Raw genomic sequence first — 26222 nt, forward strand, 5'->3', positions numbered from 1 at the left:
AGGACGTCTAAGGTAATATTCTCCGAAATATTACCCGTGCCACGCGCTAGTCCAGGGAGGCAGAGGGAGATTAGGGAGGTAAATGTGTGGCTTAGGGATTGGTGCAGGAAAGAGGGGTTTGTGTTCCTTGAATACTGGGTGGACTTCTCAGTCAGGCGCCATCTCTCTTGTCATGACGGATTGCACCTGACTGAGGAGGGGGCAGCGGTGCTGGGGGGAAGGATGGTTAGAAGGTTGGAGGAGATTTTAAACTAGGAGCCTGGGGGGAGGGTTTAGCTAGAAACTACGGGTCATGCAGTGAGAATAGTGGGGATGGCGGTAGTAAACGAAATGGGGGAGAAGTTGGGGGGAGGATAAGAGCAGGCGGTAAGGTTACTAACATGGGTACTAAAAGAGATTTTACCAAAGCACTAACCAATGACTATTACAGGTCATCATTGCTACATAAGGTGAAAGATGTCCCTAACGCAAGGGAAAATACTTATCTTAGTTGTATGTATGTAAACGCTAGAAGCATTACTGGTAAAAAGGGCGAACTAGAAATACTTGCAGTAAGCAAACAGTATGATATTATAGGCATTACTGAAACTTGGTGGGACAAATCTCATGATTGGACAGTCACTCTAGAGGGCTATACACTGTTTAGGAGAGACAGACTAAATAAAAAGGGTGGACTGGTGTGTCTTTACGTAAAGCCGTTTTTAAAACCTGATATACGGGAAGATATTCAGGAGGGGACTGTAGACACTGTTGAGACATTATGGGTAGAAATTGCATCCGGGGAAAAAGGAATAAAAAAGTTAGTATTGGGTGTATGCTATAGGCCGCCTGGTATCAACGTATCTGATGAGGAATTGTTACTAAAGCAAATTGAAAGAGCAGCAGGAGTAGGAGACATAGTAGTGATGGGAGATTTTAACTATCCAGAGATAAACTGGAAAAGCGATTCATGTGATACTGCTAGGGGCAATATGTTTTTAAACACACTTAATGATAACTACTTAGTTCAACTAATTGAGGAACCAACTAGGTACAATGCAATCTTAGACCTGGTATTAACAAACAATGGGGATTTGGTATCAGGTATTATAGTAGGGGAACCCATAGGAAACAGCGACCACAATATGGTCACATTCAATATCAGTTTTCATAAACAGCCCTATACTGGCTCAACTAGGACTATAAACTTTAGCAAAGCGAATTTTGAAAAGATGAGGGTATTTTTCAGGGATATTGAATGGGAAGGTTTGTTTTTAGGAAAAAATACTACGGAGAAATGGGAGCTACTACAATTCCTGCTAGCTAAAAATGCACTCAAATGTATTCCTACGAGCAGCAAAAAAAAGGAATAAAAATCATAAACCGATGTGGCTTAACAAAAAGATAAAGGAACTTATGGGCAAGAAAAGGAGAGCATTTAAAAAAACAATTCTGACGGGGAAGCAGAGTCATTTCAGCACTATAAGGAATGTAACAAAAATTGCAAAAAGGAAATAAGAGTGGCTAAAGTAGAAACTGAAAAACTAGTAGCAAAGGAAAGCAAAGCGAATCCCAAAAAATTATTTAAATACATTAATAGCAAGAGATTAAAGAAGGAGAGTATAGGCCCTTTAAAAGACAAGTTGGGAGTCTTAAGCAAAAATGATAATGACATAGCGGACACACTAAATGAGTTTTTTTCAACAGTATTTACTAGAGAGGACCCAATTCAGGGACTAACACATAATCTCAATAATGAGAATATCCCACTGATAGGTAGTTATTTATGCGAGGAAGTAGTCTGTGACCGATTAAAACATTTAAAGATTAATAAGTCACCAGGTTCCGATGGTATTCACCCAAGGGTTCTAATGGAGCTTCACTCTGAACTTGCAAAACCGCTATTTTTGATCTTTAAGGATTCAGTAATATCAGGTATGGTTCCCAAAGACTGGCGTATAGCGGAAGTAGTGCCTATATTCAAAAAGGGAAGTAAAGCTGAACCAGGTAATTATAGACCAGTTAGTCTTACATCTATAGTGGGGAAAGTATTGGAAGGTATTCTAAGAGATAGTATTCAGAAGTTCCTTGAAGTCAATAAGGTCATTAAAAGGAATCAACATGGGTTTATGAAGGACAGATCCTGTCAAACCAATTTACTTGGCTTTTATGAAACAGTAAGCGCAAACTTAGATCAGTAAAGAGGTGGATATAATCTTTTTAGATTTTGCCAAAGCATTCAACACTGTACCACACATGAGACTTATCTACAATCTACAAGAATCAGGGCTAGGAAGCACAATATGCACTTGGGTCAAAAACTAGTTAGATAATAGGGAGCAGCGCGTTGTGGTTAATGGATCTTTTTCAACTTGGACTTAAGTGCTAAGTGGTGTCGCAAGGCTCAGTATTAGGACCGCTATTGTTCAATATTTTCATTAACGACCTAACAGAAGGTCTAGAGAGCATGGTGTCAATTTTTGCAGATGATACCAAATTGTGTAAAGTTATAAATGCGGAGGGGGATGCTGAGTCGCTTCAGAACAACTTAGTAAAATTAGAAGCTTGGGCAGCGAAATGGAGAATGCGCTTCAATACAGACAAGTGCAAGGTAATGTACTGTGGTAACAAGAACAGAAATAACACCTACCTACTAAATGGGGTAAAATTAGGGGATTCTGTACTGGAAAAGGACTTAGATGTCCTCATAGATAGCAAACTAAGCAGTAGTACCCAAAGTAGGACTGCAGCAGAGAAGGCTAATAAGATATTAGCATGCATAAAACGGGGAATTGATGCTAGGGACGAGAGTATTATACTCCCGTTATATAAATCACTTGTGAGGCCACACCTTGAATACTGTGTACAATTCTGGGCACCTTACTACAAAAAGGATATCCTGGAGCTAGAAAAGGTTCAAAGGCGGGCGACCAAACTAATTAAGGGTATGGAGACGCTGGAATGCGAGGAAAGGCTTGCAAGACTAGGCATGTTTACACTGGAAAAGAGGAGATTAAGAGGGGACATGATCAACATTTACAAATATATAAGGGGACATTATACAGATCTTGCACAGGACCTGTTTTTGGTTAGATCAACACAGAGAACTCGTGGACACTCGCTCAGGTTAGAGGAGAGGAGATTCCGCACAATACGGCGTAAAGGCTTTTTTACAGTAAGGACGATACATGTTTGGAATTCCCTGCCTGAGGGAGTTGTAATGGCAGACTCAGTCAACACCTTTAAAAATGGGTTAGATAAATTCCTAATGGATAAGGATATCCAGGGTTACGGGGCATAGTCACGCACTATGGTTATTATAAAAAAGAGGGGTAAAACGTAACGGTAGTCATCAACTTCAGTCAAAATTTTCTACAAAATAATCGTGCATAGGAGATCACAAATAGGTTGAACTCGATGGACAATTGTCTTTTTTCAACCTTAGATACTATGTTACTATGTTATGTTACCTCTCACACACAAGGAATGGTTCCATAAGATTGATTATTTTAGGTCAATGGAGGACATCTTGGTCTCTTCAATAGACAAACCTTCTGATTTTGCTAGTACCTGGTTCCCTTGGTTGTAGTAGAAGTCCGCTGACTATAAGAATTACATGACCTCGATCCTACAAGACACATGATCTGAGTTCCAAAGTCCTTTGTTTCAATCCATTCTTCTTCCTTATATTTATGGACCGCAGACTTTTAACTCCATGGCGGCTGGTCCCTTAGTTTTCGTCCATTCCCCTCTCCTTCCCTTTCTACTTCCTGCCTTGTATTTATTCTTTTTCCACTTCTTAGTTACTGTTATTCTTTACAAGATTTATTAAGAATGATAAGTTACTAGCTGAAGTACCCGCCATTGCCTGGGTTTAAAATATTCAGTCATCAATGAGTTGGATGTAACTGTCCACATTTTAAAACTAATTAGCAGCTTAGCAGTTCTTCCAACACACCCATGAAGTGGCTGCCCAGTGTCTTTTTTTTTTTTGGGGTAGGGGGGGGGATGTCGCCAGTAGCCTTAATCCCCAGCTTTCCTTTCTGTTCATTTTTATAATCACAAAAAAATAACATAAAAGTAAAAAAAAAGTAAAAGAGAAAGAAACGCCGTAGAGGTGTAAAAATTATTGTTGTGAACTGGAGGGATCAGAAACATGTCTCAATCATGTGACTGTTTGCCTCGTGTCCCTCCTGTTTAAAAAGAAAAAATGCAAAAAAAGAAAAAGAAACACTGTAAAAGTAAAGATTATTATTGATTATTGGGAGGGTGTGGCTAAGACTGGGGGAACCCTCATGTCAGTCAGATACCTAGCCGGAAACCAGCAGACCACTTGGGGCTGGACAAAATCACACAAAAAACGAGACACAGCTAAAGAGAAAAGGAAAAAAATTAAAATAAAAAAGAGGGGGAAAGACCAAGAGGGGGATAGACAAAGCAGAATTCAAAGAAGAAATTGAGGGGGGTAGAAAAGAATTAAAAAATAATAATAATATTGAAATATAATTGTATTAATTCATACTTTCTAAATTCTTAGTGACATGCATGCAATTTTATGGTTTAAGAATTAAGAATTTTTTAATATTTATTTATATATATAATTTGTTTTATTTTATTAATAAATTGCAGAATTTAATATTGAATATCGCTCTGGTATATTATTAGCTCTTGAAAACACAAAAGCGCAGCCTCCTTTTTCTTTTTCACGTTACGGGAGATGCCTGGTGTGAGTGAGCTGACAGGTCCCGTGCAACTCCATTTGCGTCTGGCGTATTTTTATGCCGAAAATGCATCTTACGCGCATTGCTGTGTGCATGAGACGCACAAGCAGACCCTACTGACTAAAATGATATGAGGCATGCCTATGTTCTATGTGTGACCGCTCCTGTATCTGCTTATGCTGATGGTGTTGCATGTGATCCAATGCTGCATCCTCAGATGCAGCGCTGGATCACATATGCATGTATGAGGGGTCTACTTATACAAGATGCCTCCTGCTGCATTAACATATCTGAGCTTTGCTGCTGTTTCCTTGTTAGCAGCAGCAAGGATCACTCCAAATACATAATAGACCTCTAGTCATGCAATGTTCATTATGTCTGTGGTGTATACAGTATATGATGTGGGTGATGATCTTTGGGGAGCTTTGGTTTCTGTAGAGTAAAGGTATTGAGCATTCTTTATTGCTTGAGCATTAGAGAATTCAACTATCTCCATCTGTAATTGTCTTAGAGATGCAGTTGTTGCTCCTTCTGATAATGCTTATAGGACTATTTCAAAACCATGTGAAACCTATCAATCTAAAGTGAGAAACATTATTTATAGCTAGTTAACATTGAATCTGTTGCTAGCCATCCCAGCAGTAAGGTTTTCTCGTATTCATTGGAAGTTCAAACCATATGGTTTTCTACTAATTTCACCAAAAGGCTACATCTAGGGCTCTACATGCCTCTATCAACATGGTAAATAGTAAAGTTCATGGCTCTATCATCAGAAAGAACCAGAGAATATAATTATTTCATTGGAGAAAACAAATTAATTGCGGTACTTGTATAATTGTATCTGAATCAAAACTTATGTCCTCCAGAAAGATTAGGCAAAACTGGAGTTGTTTGAACCTAATCCTACCAAATAGTTTAGGCAGTCCAGGATGGTTTTAGATTTGCACATAATAGTGTGAATGAGGCATTTCAGGGAGATTATGCAAGATACACCCCAAGGAAAGATGGAGCTGCTCAACCAATGGGCATATCTAGTTTCACCCAGGTGGTACAAATAGTACTCTGCACAGCCTGCTGCCGCAGGGATGATGTGTATGGTTGGCTTACTGCTAAAGGCTGTGTATTGCGGCAGGGGTAGCTAGGTTGCATTAAATTGGTGACTTTGCATCATTACGTGCACAAAAGTCAGCAGCTCAGGAAGAGCTGTAGAAATCCACAGGGCCAAACTCAATATTTCTAAAGTGGAGTTTCCATACCAAACTGCCTCAGTGTGCAAGACTATCATGCAAGTGGCATGGCAATAATTTTAGCCTTGTCTGCTTCAGAAAGATCACCCTCTATTTCAGTTGGCAAGTATGTTTGATCGTTCTATGCCCAAATGAAACCTGTGCTAATGGTTTTAGCATAGGAGAATTGTTAAACCATTAAATCTTACTGTTTATTCGTGATTGCAGAAGAGGTGCTGTGTAATATCGGAGGCAGTGCAGATATACATATGATAGGTTTGTGGATGCAAAGAAGGGCTAGGAAACATGGAGAAGTACTGTATTAGTGTGGGTGGTAATATGAGTTAAGTGAGTTGGTGACTGGCTAATGTGTAATGGAAAGACAGTCGAGGGTGCATTGTACTTTGTGGGGTCTATTAGACCGAGTAGGGTTCTAATCATAGACATGGGTACCTATCAAGGGTGGATTGCAAACTAAAAGTGGCTCTGGAAAAATTTGTTGAAGCGGCCTCACATGTGCAGCCCCAGAGGTATACCATGTAACTATGGTGGCAGCACCACCCCACACATGTCAACAAACAGAACAGGTCCCACATCGGCACACTGGGAATCCTCCCTGTGGAACCTATGGCAAATCCGCCCCTGGTACCTAGTATAATGTACTGTATGGTGTATGTAAATTGTTATTGTTGGAAATACTGTAATGTGTGAGTGAAATTGTAACCAGTGTTGAGTATACATGTACTTGGATTAATTCTACAACCACTGGATCCACAGCTGGTGTTTGTAAGACTATAAAGAACATCTACAGTAATACATAATGTAAAGTGTATTGCATACCATTTTGTGTGTGTTCCTGTAGACACTGGCTAGTGTAATTTAATGTATGGTTTTTGTTTGGTTATTGCGGTAGAGAGAAAGAGACATCATGTAATACGGGTGGTAAAGTAGTTCTTGCACTGAGCTTCTAACTGCATCACAGCATTTGGTTGTTCTTACGCCCATCTCGCTGATTACATCACCCACAGATCTTGCATTTATATCGTTGCCAGTATTCCCCCTTCCATCTTCCTTCTCATTTTTTTAAGCTGCTACTGCCAGGTTCTGGCTCCTGGTTCCACTGTCCAAGCATTGGTCCCAAGACTAATTGGTGAGGCAGTAATACATTGCCCGACAGTATCACTGGTGAGCACACCATTGCCCAGCCGCCGCACCAAAACTGTAATTGAAAAGGTGGCAATAAAAGAGTTTCACTCTGATAAGCAGTGATAGGAAATCTCTTCTATTGTAATTTTTGTGACATAGGTGGTCATTCCGAGTTGATCGCAGCCAGCAACTTTTTGCTGCTGCTGCGATCAACTAGTACACGCCTATGGGGGAGTGTATTTTAGCTTAGCAGGACTGCGATTGCTTGTGCAGCCCTGCTAAGCTAAAAAAATGTCACACAAAACTAGACTAGCCCTGGACATACTTACCCTGTGCGAAGGATCCAGCGATGATGGGCCCGGCTTTGACGTCACTCCTCCGCTCTCCATTCTGCTGGACACGACTGCGTTATACTCACCACTCCCCGAAAACGGCTCCAAACGGTCCGGATCCGCCCTGGCACGCCTACTTCCTGTCAATCTTCTTAGCGATCGGCTCTGCGACCGCTTCCTTTGTAAGTCGCGACGTAACCTGGTGACCCCCATCACCGGGCAACATCGCGCACGCACACTGCACCCGCCACGCATGCGCATTCCGCACCGCAGCGATAAACCGCTGCGTGTGAACAGGTCGGAATGACCCCCATAGACCCCCAATTGTCTGCCTATGTTGATTCTGTGTTTGTATTATACTGTAGGTAGGGCCAGTGCAAGATCTCTGCACCCTAGGCAAAGCTTCAGCCTAGCGCCCCCTAACCTGCAAACCCTCGCCCCCACCTCCCTGAGGGGAGATGCAGGTGGCCACTAGGTGGGTTGGGGTGAATTGCATCATTATGCATATACGGAGAAAAGGGACAACACTCATGGACTTTTGATAAAGTATATTGTAAATAAAGTCACAACATTTTGTGACTTTGCCCGAATGAGCATCCACCGCAACGCCCGAGAGGTAAGCCACGGGTGAAAGGAGTTATGTTTATGCTGCGGGGAGAAGGTTAGGGTTAGGCAACGCCTCAGGGGTTTATATTTAGGCTACGGGAAGGGGGAGTTAGGTTTAGGCACAACTGGAGAGGGTTAGGGTAAGGCTGCAGGGGGGGGGGGAGAGTTAGGTTTAGGCTAAGGAAAGGGAGTGTTAGGGGGCCAGGGGGTTAAGAAGGTAAGTATACGTACCTTCCTCTGTCGGGATTCGGAACATCGGGATGCCGTGGTCGGTATTCTGACAGCTGGCATGCCAGCCACCGGGCAGAACAATCTCAACCCGTTCACAGTACTAGTTCCCCTCTGCTTTACAGTGCAGAGCAGTAGTGAATGGAACATGCCTCCCAATCCTGCCCTTGCAAGGGTAAAGGGCAGCAGTTACTGTGCAATGCGTAGCTGATAATTGAGGAAAGAATATGCAAGTATGGATGACAATGGGGGTAATTCTGAGTTGATCGCAGCAGCAAGTTTGTTAGCAATTGGGCAAAACCATGTGCACTGCAGGGGGGGCTGATATAACATTTGCAGAGAGAGTTAGATTTGGGTGGGTTATTTTGTTTCTGTGCAGGGTAAATACTGTCTGCTTTATTTTTACACTGCAATTTAGATTTCAGTTTGAATACACCCCACCCAAATCTAACTCTCTCTACACATGTTATATCTGCCCCACCTGCAGTGCACATGGTTTTGCCCAACTGCTAACAAATTTGCTGCTGCGATCAACTCAGAATTAGGCCCAATGTGAGTACATCTGTGCAATTTATGGTTGACATTGGGAGTATCATTGTGCAAAGTATACATTTGAAATCCTAATTGTGGCACTTTCTTAATACATGTGCAGTATATGACTAGCAAAGGGCTTTATCTTTGTAATAAATGGTTGGGAGCGATGTTTATCTATGTGCCTATATGGCTGGCAGCAGAGATATCCCTCTCTATGCAGTATTCAAAATAGATACAGGTTGAGTATCCCATATCCAAATATTCCGAATTACGGAATATTCCGAAATACATAATTTTTTTAGTGAGAGTGAGATAATGAAACCTTTGTTTTCTGACATGACATGATTAACCACCATGCCACTGCAGGTACAGTAGTAACGGTTATTACTGTTATTTATTCAATATTCACATTAGACACTGCCCCAGTTAAACTTACAATCTATGTTCCCTTCTACACACACACACACACACACACACACACACACACACACACACACACACACACACACACACACACACACACACACGCACACACACACACACGAACAGCGACAAGCACACACACATACTGTACAGTAGTTGTCTCTTAGAAGCTCTGCTATTAATGCCATCATTGTAGTAATAAGTGCTTGCCTAGCATCCCTTCCTACACCTTGCTGAGCTAATAAATCCTTTAAAGTGCTTTTGTCTCAAGGTGCCCTTTAGTTCTCTTGAAATGTTTACAGTAAATTGTTTTTAAAGAGGTTTTCGGCTGGCACTTTCCAAGCATATTTTATATGGTTTTGGGCACAATCCTGGTAAGTTAGCCTATATTTTTAAAGTGGCAATAATTTGAGGATGGTGGCGGTTCATATATCGCAAGCAGTCCTCTTATCACTATCTCAAATTGAGGGTGGCTGTAGTAGATTATCCATAAAAGAATAATAGTAATGAATATTTTTTTTTTAAAATACTAATTTATATGCCATGATATTGAAACTGGAAGTTCAGGCTTCTGATCCCTCTGTGCATGTGTGCAAATAGGCAAGCTAACTTTCCCCTTTGCTTTTGAGGTCATATACTTACCATTTACAAGGTGAAAGAAGCTTTTATCATTAGTCATATAGTATAACTCTTTATTCCAGAGTCAATTCCATACACACATTCCATGTTGTGATAAAGCACCCACACTGATTTAAAAGACAGCCGTAATAACTGAAGTGTTTGTTCTTCTGTTGATTATTTTGCTTTTCTCTAATGTCCTAGGGGATACTGGGATGGTCTTAGTACCATGTGTATAGATGGGGTCTATTAGAGCCAAATTCGTAAGTATGCTGGCACCTCCCCTCTATGCCCCTCCTGCAGACTCAGTTTAGAAAAATGTGCCTAAGGAGCTGGGTGCATTCTCTGGAGCTCCAGAGAGTTTTCTTCAAACTTTATTTTAGTTTATTATTTTCAGGCAGGGCTGGTTGGCACCAGTCTGCCTGCGTCATGGGACTCAGGGGGGAAACCGATACCAACCTCTTGAAGGGTTAATGGTCCGGATCCCCGCTGACAGGACACTAGCTCCTGAGGTGTTGTTTCACTCAACCCCAGGGTGTGCGCGCATTCCGACACCCCTAACAGAGCTGAAGATGCTGGAGTGGTGAGTACTAAATTGGGGTCCCGGTTAGCGGTTCCCCAGTTCAAATGGCAGTATAATGGGGCGGTGGGCATGCGGCACTGCGGGGGCTGTATACTGCATATACCCACACTGACATGGAAAAGGGGTTTTAACCCCGTTTTTCTACTATTAGAGACATTGCCAGTATGTTAAAATTCAGGGAACACCGAGCACCATTAAGGGGGCGGGGCTTCTCAGAGAGCGGGACCAGCAGCTGTGAGGCGCCATTTCCTACTGCATCAGACTCCAGGCTGCATGCAGGGAAGCGCTGCTCCTTCAAGGACCCTCCACTGCACCTGCAATTGGTACCAAGATGGTTTGTAGAAGGTGTGAGCGATTTATGTGTAATACAGCTGTTATCTTTATATAAGGTTGTAGCTGCTGCCAGGCAAAGCACTGCTTTAGCTTTGTGGCAGAGTTTGCTGGCTTCTCCTCTCTGTCTCAATCCTTGTAGGGCTGTCTAAGACACTCTGTTATATTTCGCCAATTCCTGTGTGTGTGCTCCGCTGTTCAGTATATCTGGGAAAAAGATTACATGTCAGTCCTGTAACACAAAGTTTTCCCCTACCCCAGGGAGGTCTCTCTTGTGTACTCAGTGCAGTATCCCTTCTCAGGGTCTCAGTTCTAAGGAGCCAGCCTGGCTGGACTCCATTACGGGAATGATTACTGATATCAGCACTGAACTGGCTGCGGCCAAGCATGAAAGGCAGGTGTTTTTAAAAATCTGTGGATGATTTTCTAGTTCACATTGCAGACCCCAGACCTGCTTCCCAACCCCCCCTGACAGTTTCACAGAACGCACACTGCCCACACTGTCCCATGTGCTCCAGTCTGACTCTGATAATGACATGCCAGATTGGAAGAGGGAGAAGTTGAGGGGGATAAAGCAGAGAGTGCTCTGTCTCAGGGAGTGGAAGCTCTGATTTATTCTATTAGAGAGGTCCTAAGTAGTCCTGATAAGGAAACAAAACGTGATGAGGAATTATCATGCTACATTCCCTGTTTGGACAATAAGGAGAAAAGAAGACTCTTTTGTGGGCGCACTCTTTAACTTGAAATGAATATAGAAATTAGTCAGAATAGATTAAAAATTCAAATTTTAATAATTCAACAAAATTAAGATAATAAGTGGTTCATAAAGAAAATAATGGTCAAAAAGATAATAATATATTCAAATAGCACAGAGTGCTGATACAAGATGAAAACTAAATTCCGGCTGACGGAAGAGATTCTGAGTGTTTATAAACAAATAGTTTACATTTTGGACGGTACGTTCTACTGATAAACAAAACACTGTTTTATGTTCCCTGTCAGGGTATAATTCATACAAGTAAAGCAGTCTGGATACTGGTTATACTTATAGATAGTATAAGGGTGGAAAATAAGATGGCAGTGTGAATCTTCTGTCAGTGATAGACACTGTGTATGCTAAACCAATAAGCTCTACTAAACTGAGTATTCCTCAATGGTCACCCACTTGAGTACTGACCCAGCCCAACACTGATTAGCTTCCGAGATCAGACAGCTTCGGGCGTTTCCAGTGTGGTATGATAGTAGAGGGAATGAACAATAATTGGAAGCTCTGGAATCACTGATGAGAGTTCACGAATTTACATAGTTATTAGGACAGATATCAGAGATAGAGGAAACCAGATGGATCTGCTGCCAATGTTAGACAGGGACGTGGCCCTGAATCAATGGTGAGAGTCCACGAAATAAAGAGAAGAAGGAAATAAGTAAACAATGCTTGTAATTTTGGCAGTATTGGAATAAATTGTAGCATCAATTCTGTAATTGGCTGGATTCTAATAGTATAGTAATCAGAAATTGCCAAGGCATAGAATGTCTGAGATAAAGAAACAAATGAAAAAATGAAAAGGGGTAACAATGTAACCAACAGGCTATATAAAAGTATCCAACTGCAGGATGTTAATAATAAAGGAAACAAAACAGATAACAAGGAAACTGTAGCAAAATTACAGTGGTGTATCCTGACTAGAACAAGTCTATTGGGGTTTAGATTAAATCACTGCCAATATCATAATACATGTACAGTGAATAGTACATTGTGATATAGAATCAATGAATGTTATTGATATTAGTGTAGCTGAAAATGCTGGAACAAAAACAGCTAATAATAAGGAAAACCGCAAGTATGACCTTAAAAAATTTGATAAATTGTACCCGCAGGCAGGTAAAATTAAATGTGCAGCGATAGCGGGCCATTAACTGCTGATATACAACATGTAATCAAAAAAGGTATGGAGGTGAAAAAAAGAAGAAGGAGCTGATATTACCGCGCTGGGTATTGGGCTGGAATGACCCCTTGTATAGTCTTATAAACCGTCTCGTTATTGCGGGTGCCGCTGGCTTGGTAGAGCCCCTGGTGTCTCGATTGGTGAGAGAGGGGAAGGCGCCGGGCGCCGCCGGCCTGGCGGTGACACTGGCGGGTGCGGGAAGCCGTCCGCTGCTTCGACGGGGACGGGAAAGTCAGAAGAGGCGCTGAGCGCAGACAGGTGCTGAAGAACGTCCGTTGCTTCGGTCAGCCAGGAGAAGGAAGGGTGATGTCGGATGACGCGTTTCACCCGTCCACCGGGCTTGATCACTTGAGGAAGTGATCAAGCCCGGTGGACGGGTGAAACGCGTCTTCCGACATCACCCTTCCTTCCCTGGCTGACCGAAGCAACGGACGTTCTTCAGCACCTGTCTGCGCTCAGCGCCTCTTCTGACTTTCCCGTCCCCGTCGGAGCAGCGGACGGCTTCCCGCACCCGCCAGTGTCACCGCCAGGCCGGCGGCGCCCGGCGCCTTCCCCTCTCTCACCAATCGAGACACCAGGGGCTCTACCAAGCCAGCGGCACCACGCAATAACGAGACGGTTTACAAGACTATACAAGGGGTCATTCCAGCCCAATACCCAGCGCGGTAATATCAGCTCCTTCTTCTTTTTTTCACCTCCATACCTTTTTTGATTACATGTTGTATATCAGCAGTTAATGGCCCGCTATCGCTGCACATTTAATTTTACCTGCCTGCGGGTACAATTTATCAAATTTTTTAAGGTCATACTTGCAGTTTTCCTTATTATTAGCTGTTTTTGTTCCAGCATTTTCAGCTACACTAATATCAATAACATTCATTGATTCTATATCACAATGTACTATTCACTGTACATGTATTATGATATTGGCAGTGCTTTAATCTAAACCCCAATAGACTTGTTCTAGTCAGGATACACCACTGTAATTTTGCTACAGTCTCCTTGTTATCTGTTTTGTTTCCTTTATTATTAACATCCTGCAGTTGGATACTTTTATATAGCCTGTTGGTTACATTGTTACCCCTCTTCATTTTTTCATTTGTTTCTTTATCTCAGACATTCTATGCCTTGGCAATTTCTGATTACTATACTATTAGAATCCAGCCAATTACAGAATTGATGCTACAATTTATTCCAATACTGCCAAAATTACAAGCATTGTTTACTTATTTCCTTCTTCTCTTTATTTCGTGGACGCTCACCATTGATTCAGGGCCACGTCCCTGTCTAACATTGGCAGCAGATCCATCTGGTTTATTCTATCTCTGATATCTGTCCTAATAGCTATGTAAATTTGTGAACTCTCATCAGTGATTCCAGAGCTTCCAATTATTGTTCATTCCCTCTACTATCATACCACACTGGAAACGCCCGAAGCCGTCTGATCTCGGAAGCTAATCAGTGTTGGGCTGGGTCAGTACTCAAGTGGGTGACCATTGAGGAATACTCAGTTTAGTAGAGCTTATTGGTTTAGCATACACAGTGTCTAACACTGACAGAAGATTCACACTGCCATCTTATTTTCCACCCTTATACTATCTATAAGTATAACCAGTATCCAGACTGCTTTACTTGTATGAATTATACCCTGACAGGGAACATAAAACAGTGTTTTGTTTATCAGTAGAACGTACCGTCCAAAATGTAAACTATTTGTTTATAAACACTCAGAATCTCTTCCGTCAGCCGGAATTTAGTTTCCATCTTGTATCAGCACTCTGTGCTATTTGAATATATTATTATCTTTTTGACCATTATTTTCTTTATGAACCACTTATTATCTTAATTTTGTTGAATTATTAAAATTTGAATTTTTAATCTATTCTGACTAATTTCTATATTCATTTCAAGTTAAAGAGTGCGCCCACAAAAGAGTCTTCTTTTCTCCTTATTGTCCTATGTTCTTATACTGACTCAGGGTGCACCACCAAGCAATATTAGAATTAGAAAACATAGTTTTTTTGCAATCATTCGACTTTGGTTTTAGAATATCATTTACTTATACTTACTATATCCTGTGCGGTATTCCCTCCCTTTTTTGTTATACATTCCCTGTTTCTAAGGAATTAAAAACGCTTTTTAAGGAAGCGTGGATTAATCCTGACAAAAAGTTTCAAACCCCTAAAAGGTTGTTGACTTCTTTCCCATTTCCCTCTGAGGATAAAAAGGTGTGGGAAACTCCTCCTACGGTGGATACTTCAGTGTCCAGGCTGTCACGAAAAATTGTGCTGCCTGTACCTGGTGCTATCTCCTAAAAGGACCCTGCGGATCGCAAGTTCAAAACTACCTTCAAATCCATTTACACAGCAGTGGTGGTCACTCAGAGACCCACAATTGCTTGTGGTTGGATCACTAGGGGCATTGTTAAATGGACCGATAATGTCATAGAGGGTTTTGACACCATGCCTCAGGATGAGCTGCTAACACTCCTGCATCATATTCAAGATTCAGCTAACTTCATGAGTGAGGCTATAAAGGAGATAGGCTTACTCAACTCACAGTTTATGGCTATGGCTGTGTCGGCGTGCAGAGCTCTGTGGCTATGACAGTGGACAGCAGACACTGATTCCAAGAAGGGCGTTGAGACCCTCCCATTTATGGGAGAAGCTTTGTTTGGTGAGGAACCAAACAAGTGGATTTTACAAGCTACTGCCGGTAAGTCCACCTATCTGACATCTGCGGCACCTCCTGCTAGGCATGCTTATCCAGGCCCCTCTCTCCAGTGCTTTCGTGTGGCCAGGTTCAGGGGCAGAGCCAGAGGTGCTTCTAACGGTGCCCGAGGTAATCGAGGTAAACCACGCAGACCAGCGGCCGCTGGTTCCCTGGAACAGGGTTCAGGCTCTACCTCTGCAAATCCCTCCTCGTGACAGTTGGCCCCTGCTTCAAGGGGAATTTCAGGTGGGGGGTCGCCTCAAGTATTTCAGCCATATTTGGGCAGAATCCTGACGGGATCCTTGGGTGAGAAACCTGAGCTCCCAGGGATACCGGTTTGAGTTTCAAGAGCTCCCTCCTCACAGATTCTTCAAACGAGGGTTGCCAGCTTCACCTGCATCACCAGTTGCCTTGATGGATGCCAGCCAACGGCTGCAACAAACACGGGTTATTGTTCCAGTCCCCCCTCTACTCAGAAACAAGGGCTGCTATTCCAGCCTGTTCATAGTACCGAAACCGGACGGTTTCGGTCTGACCTATTCTGAACCTCAAGTCTCTGAACACTTACCTACAGGTATTCAAGTTCAAGATGAAATCCCTAAGAGCGGTGATCTCAGGCCTGGAAGAAGGGAAATTCCTGGTATCCCTGGATATTGTTATGAGCCACGGCTGTGGCTCATTCCTGTTTTGCAGTTTTGTTCTGTATTTCATGTTATACTTCTGTTTATGTTCCCCGTGGGTGTCATAGGGTGCTCGGAGCTCACCCTTAAGGGGGGATACTGTTATGAACCACAGGTAGTGGTTCATTCCTATTTCTCTATCGTCCTAAGTGGATGCTGGGGTTCCTGAAAGGACCATGGGGAATAGCGGCTCCGCAGGAGACAGGGCACAAAAAAGTAAAGCTTTACTAGGTCAGGTGGTGTGCACTGGCTCCTCCCCCTATGACCCTCCTCCAGACTCCAGTTAGATTTTGTGCCCGAACGAGAAGGGTGCAATCTAGGTGGCTCTCCTAAAGAGCTGCTTAGAGAAAGTTTAGTTTAGGTTTTTTTTTTCTTTACAGTGAGTCCTGCTGGCAACAGGATCACTGCAACGTGGGACTTAGGGGGAAAGTAGTAAACTCACCTGCATGCAGAGTGGATTTGCTGCTTGGCTACTGGACACCATTAGCTCCAGAGGGATCGAACACAGGCCCAGCCGTGGAGTCCGGTCCCGGAGCCGCGCCGCCGACCCCCTTGCAGATGCTGAAGCGTGAAGAGGTCCGGAAACCGGCGGCTGAAGACTCCTCAGTCTTCATAAGGTAGCGCACAGCACTGCAGCTGTGCGCCATTTTCCTCTCAGCACACTTCACTGGGCAGTCACTGAGGGTGCAGAGCGCTGGGGGGGGGCGCTCTGAGAGGCAAATATAAACCTTATACAAGGCTAAAAATACCTCACATATAGCCCATAGGGGCTATATGGAGATATTTAACCCCTGCCTGACTGGAAAAATAGCGGGAGAAGAACCCGCCGAAAAAGGGGCGGGGCCTATCTCCTCAGCACACGGCGCCATTTTCTGTCACAGCTCCGCTGGTCAGAACGGCTCCCAGGTCTCTCCCCTGCACTGCACTACAGAAACAGGGTAAAACAGAGAGGGGGGGCACATTAATGGCTATATATATATATATTAAAGCAGCTATAAGGGAGCACTTAATATAAGGATATCCCTTGTATATATAGCGCTTTGTGGTGTGTGCTGGCAGACTCTCCCTCTGTCTCCCCAAAAGGGCTAGTGGGTCCTGTCTTCATTAGAGCATTCCCTGTGAGTTTGCGGTGTGTGTCGGTACGTGGTGTCGACATGTATGAGGACGATATTGGTGTGGAGGCGGAGCAATTGCCAAATATGCAGATGTCACCCCCCAGGGGGTCGACACCAGAATGGATGCCTTTATTTGTGGAATTACGTGATGGTTTATCTTCCCTTAAACAGTCAGTTGAGGACATGAGGCGGCCGGACAATCAATTAATGCCTGTCCAGGCGCCTCAAACACCGTCAGGGGCTGTAAAACGCCCTTTGCCTCAGTCGGTCGACACAGACCCAGACACGGGCACTGATTCCAGTGACGACGGTAGAAATTCAAACGTATTTTCCAGTAGGGCCACACGTTATATGATTTTGGCAATGAAGGAGACGTTACATTTAGCTGATACTACAGATACCGTAAAACAGGGTATTATGTATGGTGTGAAAAAACTACAAACAGTTTTTCCTGAATCAGAAGAATTAAATGACGTGTGTGATGAAGCGTGGGTTGCTCCTGATAAAAAGTTGATAATTTCAAAAAAGTTATTGGCATTATACCCTTTCCCGCCAGAGGTTAGGGCGCGCTGGGAAACACCCCCTAAGGTGGACAAGGCGCTCACACGCTTATCCAAACAAGTGGCGTTACCCTCTCCTGAGACGGCCGCACTTAAGGATCCATCAGATAGAAAGATGGAAGTTATTCAAAAGAATATATACACACATGCAGGTGTTATACTACGACCAGCTATAGCAACTGCCTGGATGTGCAGTGCTGGAGTAGTTTGGTCAGAATCCCTGATTGAAAATATTGATACCCTAGATAGGGACAATGTTTTACTGTCGTTAGAACAAATAAAGGATGCATTTATCTATATGCGTGATGCACAGAGGGATATTTGCACACTGGCATCTCGGGTGAGTGCTATGTCCATTTCAGCCAGAAGAGCCTTATGGACACGACAGTGGACAGGCGATGCGGATTCAAAACGTCACATGGAGGTTTTGCCGTATAAAGGGGAGGAGTTATTTGGAGTTGGTCTATCAGACTTGGTGGCCACGGCTACTGCCGGGAAATCCACTTTTTTACCTCAAGTCACTCCCCAACAGAGAAAGGCACCGACCTTTCAACCGCAGCCTTTTCGCTCCTACAAAAATAAGAGAGCAAAGGGCTTGTCGTACCTGCCACGAGGCAGAGGAAGAGGGAAGAGACACCAACAGGCAGCTCCTTCCCAGGAACAGAAGCCCTCCCCGGCTCCTGCAAAAACCTCAGCATGACGCTGGGGCCTCTCAAGCGGACTCGGGGACAGTGGGGGGCCGTCTCAAAAATTACAGCGCGCAGTGGGCTCACTCGCAGGTAGACCCCTGGATCCTGCAGATAATATCTCAGGGGTACAGGTTGGAATTAGAGACGGATCCTCCTCATCGTTTCCTGAAGTCTGCCTTACCAACCGTCTCTTCCGAAAGGGAGAGGGTGTTGGAAGCCATTCACAAGCTGTACGCTCAGCAGGTGATAGTCAAAGTACCCCTATTACAACAAGGAAAGGGGTATTATTCCACTCTATTTGTGGTACCGAAGCCGGATGGCTCGGTAAGGCCTATTCTAAATCTGAAGTCCTTGAACCTCTACATAAAAAAGTTCAAGTTCAAGATGGAGTCACTCAGAGCAGTGATAGCGAACCTGGAAGAAGGGGACTTTATGGTATCCTTGGACATCAAGGATGCGTATCTACACGTTCCGATTTACCCCGCACACCAGGGGTACCTCAGGTTCATTGTTCAAAACTGTCACTATCAGTTTCAGACGCTGCCGTTCGGATTGTCCACGGCGCCTCGGGTCTTTACCAAGGTAATGGCCGAGATGATGATTCTTCTTCGAAGAAAAGGCGTCTTAGTTATCCCATACTTGGACGATCTCCTAATAAGGGCAAGGTCCAGAGAACAGCTGGAGACAGCTTTAGCACTATCTCAAGAGGTGCTAAGACAACACGGGTGGATTCTGAATATTCCAAAATCCCATTTAATCCCGACAACTCGTCTGCTGTTCCTAGGAATGATTCTGGACACGGTTCAGAAAAAGGTTTTCCTTCCAGAGGAAAAAGCCAAGGAGTTATCCGATCTGGTCAGGAACCTCCTAAAACCAGGAAAAGTGTCAGTACATCAATGCACAAGAGTCCTGGGAAAAATGGTGGCTTCTTACGAAGCAATTCCATTCGGCAGATTCCATGCAAGAATATTCCAAAGGGATCTGTTGGACAAATGGTCAGGGTCGCATCTGCAGATGCACCTGCGAATAACCCTGTCACCAAAGACAAGGGTGTCACTTCTGTGGTGGTTGCAGAAGGCTCACCTATTAGAAGGCCGCAGATTCGGCATTCAGGATTGGATCCTGGTGACCACGGACGCCAGCCTGAGAGGCTGGGGAGCAGTCACACAAGGAAGAAACTTCCAGGGAGTATGGACGAGTCTGGAAAAGTCTCTTCACATAAACATTCTGGAACTAAGAGCAATCTACAATGCTCTAAGCCAGGCGGAACTTCTCCTGCAAGGAAAGCCGGTGTTGATTCAGTCGGACAACATCACGGCGGTCGCCCATGTAAACAGGCAGGGCGGCACAAGAAGCAGGAGTGCAATGGCAGAAGCTGCCAAGATTCTTCGCTGGGCGGAGAATCACGTGATAGCACTGTCAGCAGTGTTCATCCCGGGCGTGGACAACTGGGAAGCAGACTTCCTCAGCAGACACGATCTTCATCCGGGAGAGTGGGGTCTACATCCAGAAGTCTTCAACATGTTAATAGACCGTTGGGAAAGACCAATTGTAGACATGATGGCGTCTCGCCTCAACAAGAAACTGGACAAATATTGCGCCAGGTCAAGAGATCCACAGGCAATAGCTGTGGACGCACTGGTAACTCCTTGGGTGTACCAGTCAGTGTATGTGTTTCCTCCTCTGCCGCTCATACCAAAGGTATTGAAGATCATACGGCAAAGAAGAGTAAGAACAATACTAGTGGTTCCGGATTGGCCGAGAAGGACTTGGTATCCGGAACTTCAAGAGATGCTCACGGACGAACCGTGGCTTCTACCTCTGAGAAGGGACCTGCTACAGCAGGGTCCCTGTCTTTTTCAAGACTTACCGCGGCTGCGTTTGACGGCATGGCGGTTGAACGCCAGATCCTAAAAGGGAAAGGCATTCCAGAAGAAGTCATTCCTACCTTGATTAAGGCACGGAAGGAAGTCACCGTGAAACATTATCACCGCATTTGGCGAAAATATGTAGCGTGGTGCGAGGATCGGAAGGTTCCGACGGAGGAATTCCAACTGGGTCGTTTCCTACATTTCCTGCAATCAGGATTATCTATGGGTCTCAAATTGGGATCCATTAAGGTTCAAATTTCGGCCCTGTCAATATTCTTCCAAAAAGAATTGGCCTCTGTCCCTGAGGTCCAGACTTTTGTCAAGGGAGTACTGCATATACAGCCTCCTGTGGTGCCTCCGGTGGCACCGTGGGATCTAAATGTAGTTTTAGATTTCCTCAAATCCCATTGGTTTGAACCATTGAAAAAGGTGGATTTGAAATATCTCACATTGAAAGTGACTATGTTACTAGCCCTGGCCTCTGCCAGGAGAGTATCTGAATTGGCGGCTTTATCTTATAAAAGTCCTTATCTAATCTTCCATTCGGATAGGGCAGAACTGCGGACTCGTCCGCATTTTCTCCCTAAAGTGGTATCAGCATTTCATCTGAACCAACCTATTGTGGTGCCTGCGGCCACTAGCGACTTGGAGGACTCCAAGTTGTTGGACGTTGTCAGAGCCTTAAAAATATACATTGCAAGGACGGCTGGAGTCAGAAAATCTGACTCGCTGTTTATATTGTATGCACCCAACAAGTTGGGCGCACCTGCTTCTAAGCAGTCGATTGCTCGTTGGATTTGTAACACAATTCAACTTGCACATTCTGTGGCAGGCCTGCCACAGCCTAAAACTGTAAAAGCCCACTCCACAAGGAAGGTGGGCTCATCTTGGGCGGCTGCCCGAGGGGTCTCGGCATTACAACTCTGCCGAGCAGCTACGTGGTCGGGGGAGAACACGTTTGTAAAATTTTACAAATTTGATACCCTGGCAAAGGAGGACCTGGAGTTCTCTCATTCGGTGCTGCAGAGTCATCCGCACTCTCCCGCCCGTTTGGGAGCTTTGGTATAATCCCCATGGTCCTTTCAGGAACCCCAGCATCCACTTAGGACGATAGAGAAAATAAGAATTTACTTACCGATAATTCTATTTCTCGGAGTCCGTAGTGGATGCTGGGCGCCCATCCCAAGTGCGGATTATCTGCAATACTTGTACATAGTTATTGTTAACTAATTCGGGTTATTGTTAAGGAGCCATCTTTAAGAGGCCCTTTCTGTTGTCATACTGTTAACTGGGTTTAGATCACAAGTTGTACGGTGTGATTGGTGTGGCTGGTATGAGTCTTACCCGGGATTCAAAATGCCTCCCTTATTGTGTATGCTCGTCCGGGCACAGTACCTAACTGGAGTCTGGAGGAGGGTCATAGGGGGAGGAGCCAGTGCACACCACCTGACCTAGTAAAGCTTTACTTTTTTGTGCCCTGTCTCCTGCGGAGCCGCTATTCCCCATGGTCCTTTCAGGAACCCCAGCATCCACTACGGACTCCGAGAAATAGAATTATCGGTAAGTAAATTCTTATTTTTATGTTATAAAGTTGTCTTGCATGCCAGGATTTCCTGTTGCTCTGTTTTAGAATACTCTTGTCTGCTGCCGCTGGTGAGTCTGTGTAATTGCAGCTTGTTCCCTTGTGTTCAGCCTCACCTGGCTGCTAATTGCATCTGGTCAGTTTGGAATCATGCAACAAGGCAGCTGCATGGGATTATTAATTAGGCCTCTCTGTTATATGCTGGCTGATTGCAGTTCGCAGATGCTGGTGATATTCCTGGGTTTTCAGTCTGCTTGAGTTCTGAGCTTCCTGTGTCGATTCCTGTGTCGATTCCTGTGTCAGTCCCTGTGTCGATTCCTATGTCTGATCCCGTGTCCTGCTGTGAGGCGTTCCTGTCCTGAGGTCCAGTACCTTTGCCTGTGCAAGTTTCTGGCTTCTTGGTGACCACCGGTCTGTCGTTTGGGATTCTGCCTGTCCTCCAGTTCTGAGAGTCTGTGTCAGCAGCATTGGGAGTTCCTGTCCGTTTGCCAGTATTCGTACCGGTTCCGTGAGTAGCGGCACGGCCGCGTCCGTTGGCTTAGGCCGCTGTATTCCCTTATTATTTCTGTCACTGGTGTTTTGCAGAGGGTTCTGCTTATGCTGTCACCGCCGGTACACAAAAGTATTGTGTCGGCGTGTGGTCAGCATTTCCTTTGTTGTTCTTTTCCTTTGGCGGCAAGCCGCACATACTTTGGTTTTAGGTTTGTTAGTAGCCCCTGGCCTTGTTGTTTAGTCAGAGGGCCCCTTGTTATCACCCTGTCTCGGTTCACTCTTTGTCTCTCATTAAGACCTGAGGGGGCATCGAAGTTGGGCAGACGTAATCCGCCCTTCAAACGCGGCTGCCATGGGCTCAAGCAACCATAGTCTCGCAAGAGTGTACTGACAGCACGGGTGAGACAACGGAGATAGGGCGCCAGGGGCTATTCCCTTTCCATTCCCCTTTCCCAGCATTACGTCCTGGTGCTCTGGACTCGCTTCATAACATCTCCCTTGTTCTGAGCACCAGGAACCTAACATTATCACCAGCCATACCACAAAAAAGAAATAAAACTTTTTTTTCTTTTTTGGCTCAGTCCAGTGTCTAGTCTAGAATCACGTCCTGTCTAGAATTCAGTGTTTAGAATCCAGTCCAGTGTTTAGAATCCAGTCCAGTGTTTAGAATCCAGCCCGGTGTTTAGAATCCAGTCCGGTGTTTAGAATCCAGTCCGGTGTTTAAAAAAAAAAAAAAGTCTTGTTTTGTTTAGCAAAATTTAGTCTTGCCTTGCCTTGCCTTGCCTTGCCTTGCCTTGTCTTGCCTTGTCTTGTCTTGTCTTGTCTAGTTTTAAATCCTCCTATGTCTACTATGCAAGCCCTGCAGGCATCTCTCGCAGCCCTGAACTCTGTATTCAGTGCTTTGAGACCAGAGCGACTAGAAGTTTTGCAGCAATCCCTAAAGCAACTGCAAAACCTTCTGACTAAAATCTTGCTCATTTTGCCAGAAGTCGTTGAGAGTACATCTATCTCTAAAGAGACTCTTGCTCACAGTATGGTGACAAGAGAATCCTCTGGTTTAATTGAAGAGAAAAGGTTTAAAAGTTTTCTGCGGCCCAGGCTCTCAGAAGAGGAGCGTCTGCGTCGCAGAAACTTAAACTTATGCCTATATTGTGGGGGTTTAGGCCATTATCTGCAGACCTGTGAGTTGCGCAAGCCAAAGTGTGGTGACGAGTCTTGCCCTCTGGCCAAGTTGAGTCATGATACAAGACCTACTCCTGTCTCTACTGTGGCAGAGGTACTTGTCACACAACCCACACAAAAAAGCTCTCTGTCCTATAATTGGGGTCCTGGGGCAAGGGAGCCCCATTATAGATTCAGGAATCAAAAGAGAATGTTTCTCTCCTCTCTTGAGGTTTCTTGCTGGAGCGGTACCCGATGCCCAGAGTGCTGGAGCGGTACCCGATGCCCAGAGTGCTGGAGCGGTACCCGATGCCCTAGCTTATAGAGGGACATCAAATATTATAGTTCAGGTGTCCATACCGGAAGGGGTCTCAGAAGCTGTTACCCCAGGTAGGGACTTGAAAAGCGCAACCCTAGAAAGGGTCTCTAAAACCATAGTTCTTGAGGGGAACTCGAGAAGCAAAACCCCAGAAGCGATCTTTGAAGTAATATCCCCAAGTGGGGTCTCGAGAGACGCAGCCCCAAAGAAGGGTCTAGAAGTCGCTTCCCCAGGAAAGAACTTAAGAAGCATAGCATTAGTGGAGGATCTGAACGTTATTGCTTCAGCAAAAGTCCCGGAAGTCATAGTCCCGGGAGAACTTTCGATAATTATCGACTCAGAGAGGGAGGCCGATGGCCCGATCCCAGTCAGGGAGGCCAACGGCCCGGTCCCAGTAAAAGAATCCGAGGTGCTGGCCCCAGCGGGGTTCCCGGAGGCCACTGCCCCAGCGGGGTTCCCGGAGGCCACTGCCCCAGCGGGGTTCCCGGAGGCCACTGCCCCAGCGGGGTTCCCGGAGGCCACTGCCCCGGGTGGGGTTCAGAAAGTCACTGCCCCGGGTGGGGTTCAGAAAGTCACTGCCCCGGGTGGGGTTCAGAAAGTCACTGCCCCGGGTGGGGTTCAGAAAGTCACTGCCCCGGGTGGGGTTCAGAAAGTCTCAGCCCCGGGTGGGGTTCAGAGAGTCTCAGCCTCGAGTAAGGTCAATAGTGACCAGGTCCTAGCAAAGCACTCCAGTCAGTCAGATGAGAAGGAAACAGATCCTGACTCTGATATCTCAACATCCATAACCTTTGATGGGGACTTCGCCCAATTTCTGGCGCTTTTCAAACACTATTACACTATTATGTTGTCTAGACCATTTCTGGGCATCACTTCAGAAAACCTTGGGCTCTATCTGATTTATTCTTTTAGAGGAGAGCCTTCTGAGTGGGCGACCAGTCTAATGAAAGCTGAAGATCCCATTCTTCAGGATCCCCTAGCATTCTGTGATGCAATTGTTAAAAGATACGGTTCCAAAGAAATTGGTTCAGGTTCCTCTAAGTCACCCGTCTTGTCTGCTGAGAGTCCACCAAATACTGTAAACTCTGCACAAGAGTCCCAGCCCGTTGTTTTGACTGCAGGATGTGCTTTTTTGACTTCTTCTAATAATAGTACTTTACCAGAAAGTTCAGCTCCCAAGGGTAAGAGACCTGTCTCTGATTTGAACGCAGCCTTGCTGGGTGGTACCATCAGTTCAGACAATGTTTGGGGAATTACCTTGGTCAGACCTAAAGAGCTTTGTAAAAAGAAGAAGAAGAAAAAAAATAATTCTTGACTCTTGCCTTGATAAAAAAAAAAAAAAAGAGATTTTTTTTTCCTTGTCTTGTGTCCAGTGGCCACCATCAAGGGGAGGGCACTGTTACAAGTTGTTGCTACAACTTGTTTTTTTTGTTTTCTTGTCTGTTAGACCAGTGTGTCAGGTTTTTTTTTTTTGTATCCCTTGTTCTGGATAGTCTGAATTTTGGGGTCTTTTGACCCCTCCTCAAGGGGGGGGGTAATGTTATGAGCCACGGCTGTGGCTCATTCCTGTTTTGCAGTTTTGTTCTGTATTTCATGTTATACTTCTGTTTATGTTCCCCGTGGGTGTCATAGGGTGCTCGGAGCTCACCCTTAAGGAGGGGATACTGTTATGAACCACAGGTAGTGGTTCATTCCTATTTTATGTTATAAAGTTGTCTTGCATGCCAGGATTTCCTGTTGCTCTGTTTTAGAATACTCTTGTCTGCTGCCGCTGGTGAGTCTGTGTAATTGCAGCTTGTTCCCTTGTGTTCAGCCTCACCTGGCTGCTAATTGCATCTGGTCAGTTTGGAATCATGCAACAAGGCAGCTGCATGGGATTATTAATTAGGCCTCTCTGTTATATGCTGGCTGATTGCAGTTCGCAGATGCTGGTGATATTCCTGGGTTTTCAGTCTGCTTGAGTTCTGAGCTTCCTGTGTCGATTCCTGTGTCGATTCCTGTGTCAGTCCCTGTGTCGATTCCTATGTCTGATCCCGTGTCCTGCCGTGAGGCGTTCCTGTCCTGAGGTCCAGTACCTTTGCCTGTGCAAGTTTCTGGCTTCTTGGTGTCCACCGGTCTGTCGTTTGGGATTCTGCCTGTCCTCCAGTTCTGAGAGTCTGTGTCAGCAGCATTGGGAGTTCCTGTCCGTTTGCCAGTATTCGTACCGGTTCCGTGAGTAGCGGCACGGCCGCGTCCGTTGGCTTAGGCCGCTGTATTCCCTTATTATTTCTGTCACTGGTGTTTTGCAGAGGGTTCTGCTTATGCTGTCACCGCCGGTACACAAAAGTATTGTGTCGGCGTGTGGTCAGCATTTCCTTTGTTGTTCTTTTCCT

The 26222-nt window shown here is 44.8% G+C and overlaps 1 protein-coding gene and 2 pseudogenes across 3 annotated transcripts in view; 2 read left to right on the forward strand and 1 right to left on the reverse strand.

Annotated features, from left to right (window-relative positions):
- The window catches only part of CNTN1 (contactin 1), a 337119-nt gene that overhangs the window by 99106 nt on the left and 211791 nt on the right, over positions 1-26222 (forward strand). The gene's annotated exons all lie outside the window — the stretch shown is intronic.
- LOC134937327 (5S ribosomal RNA) lies at positions 11855-11973 on the reverse strand (annotated as a pseudogene).
- Positions 14076-14194, forward strand: LOC134936906 (5S ribosomal RNA; annotated as a pseudogene).

Source organism: Pseudophryne corroboree, chromosome 6, assembly GCF_028390025.1.
Source record: "Pseudophryne corroboree isolate aPseCor3 chromosome 6, aPseCor3.hap2, whole genome shotgun sequence".
Lineage (NCBI taxonomy): Eukaryota > Metazoa > Chordata > Amphibia > Anura > Myobatrachidae > Pseudophryne > Pseudophryne corroboree.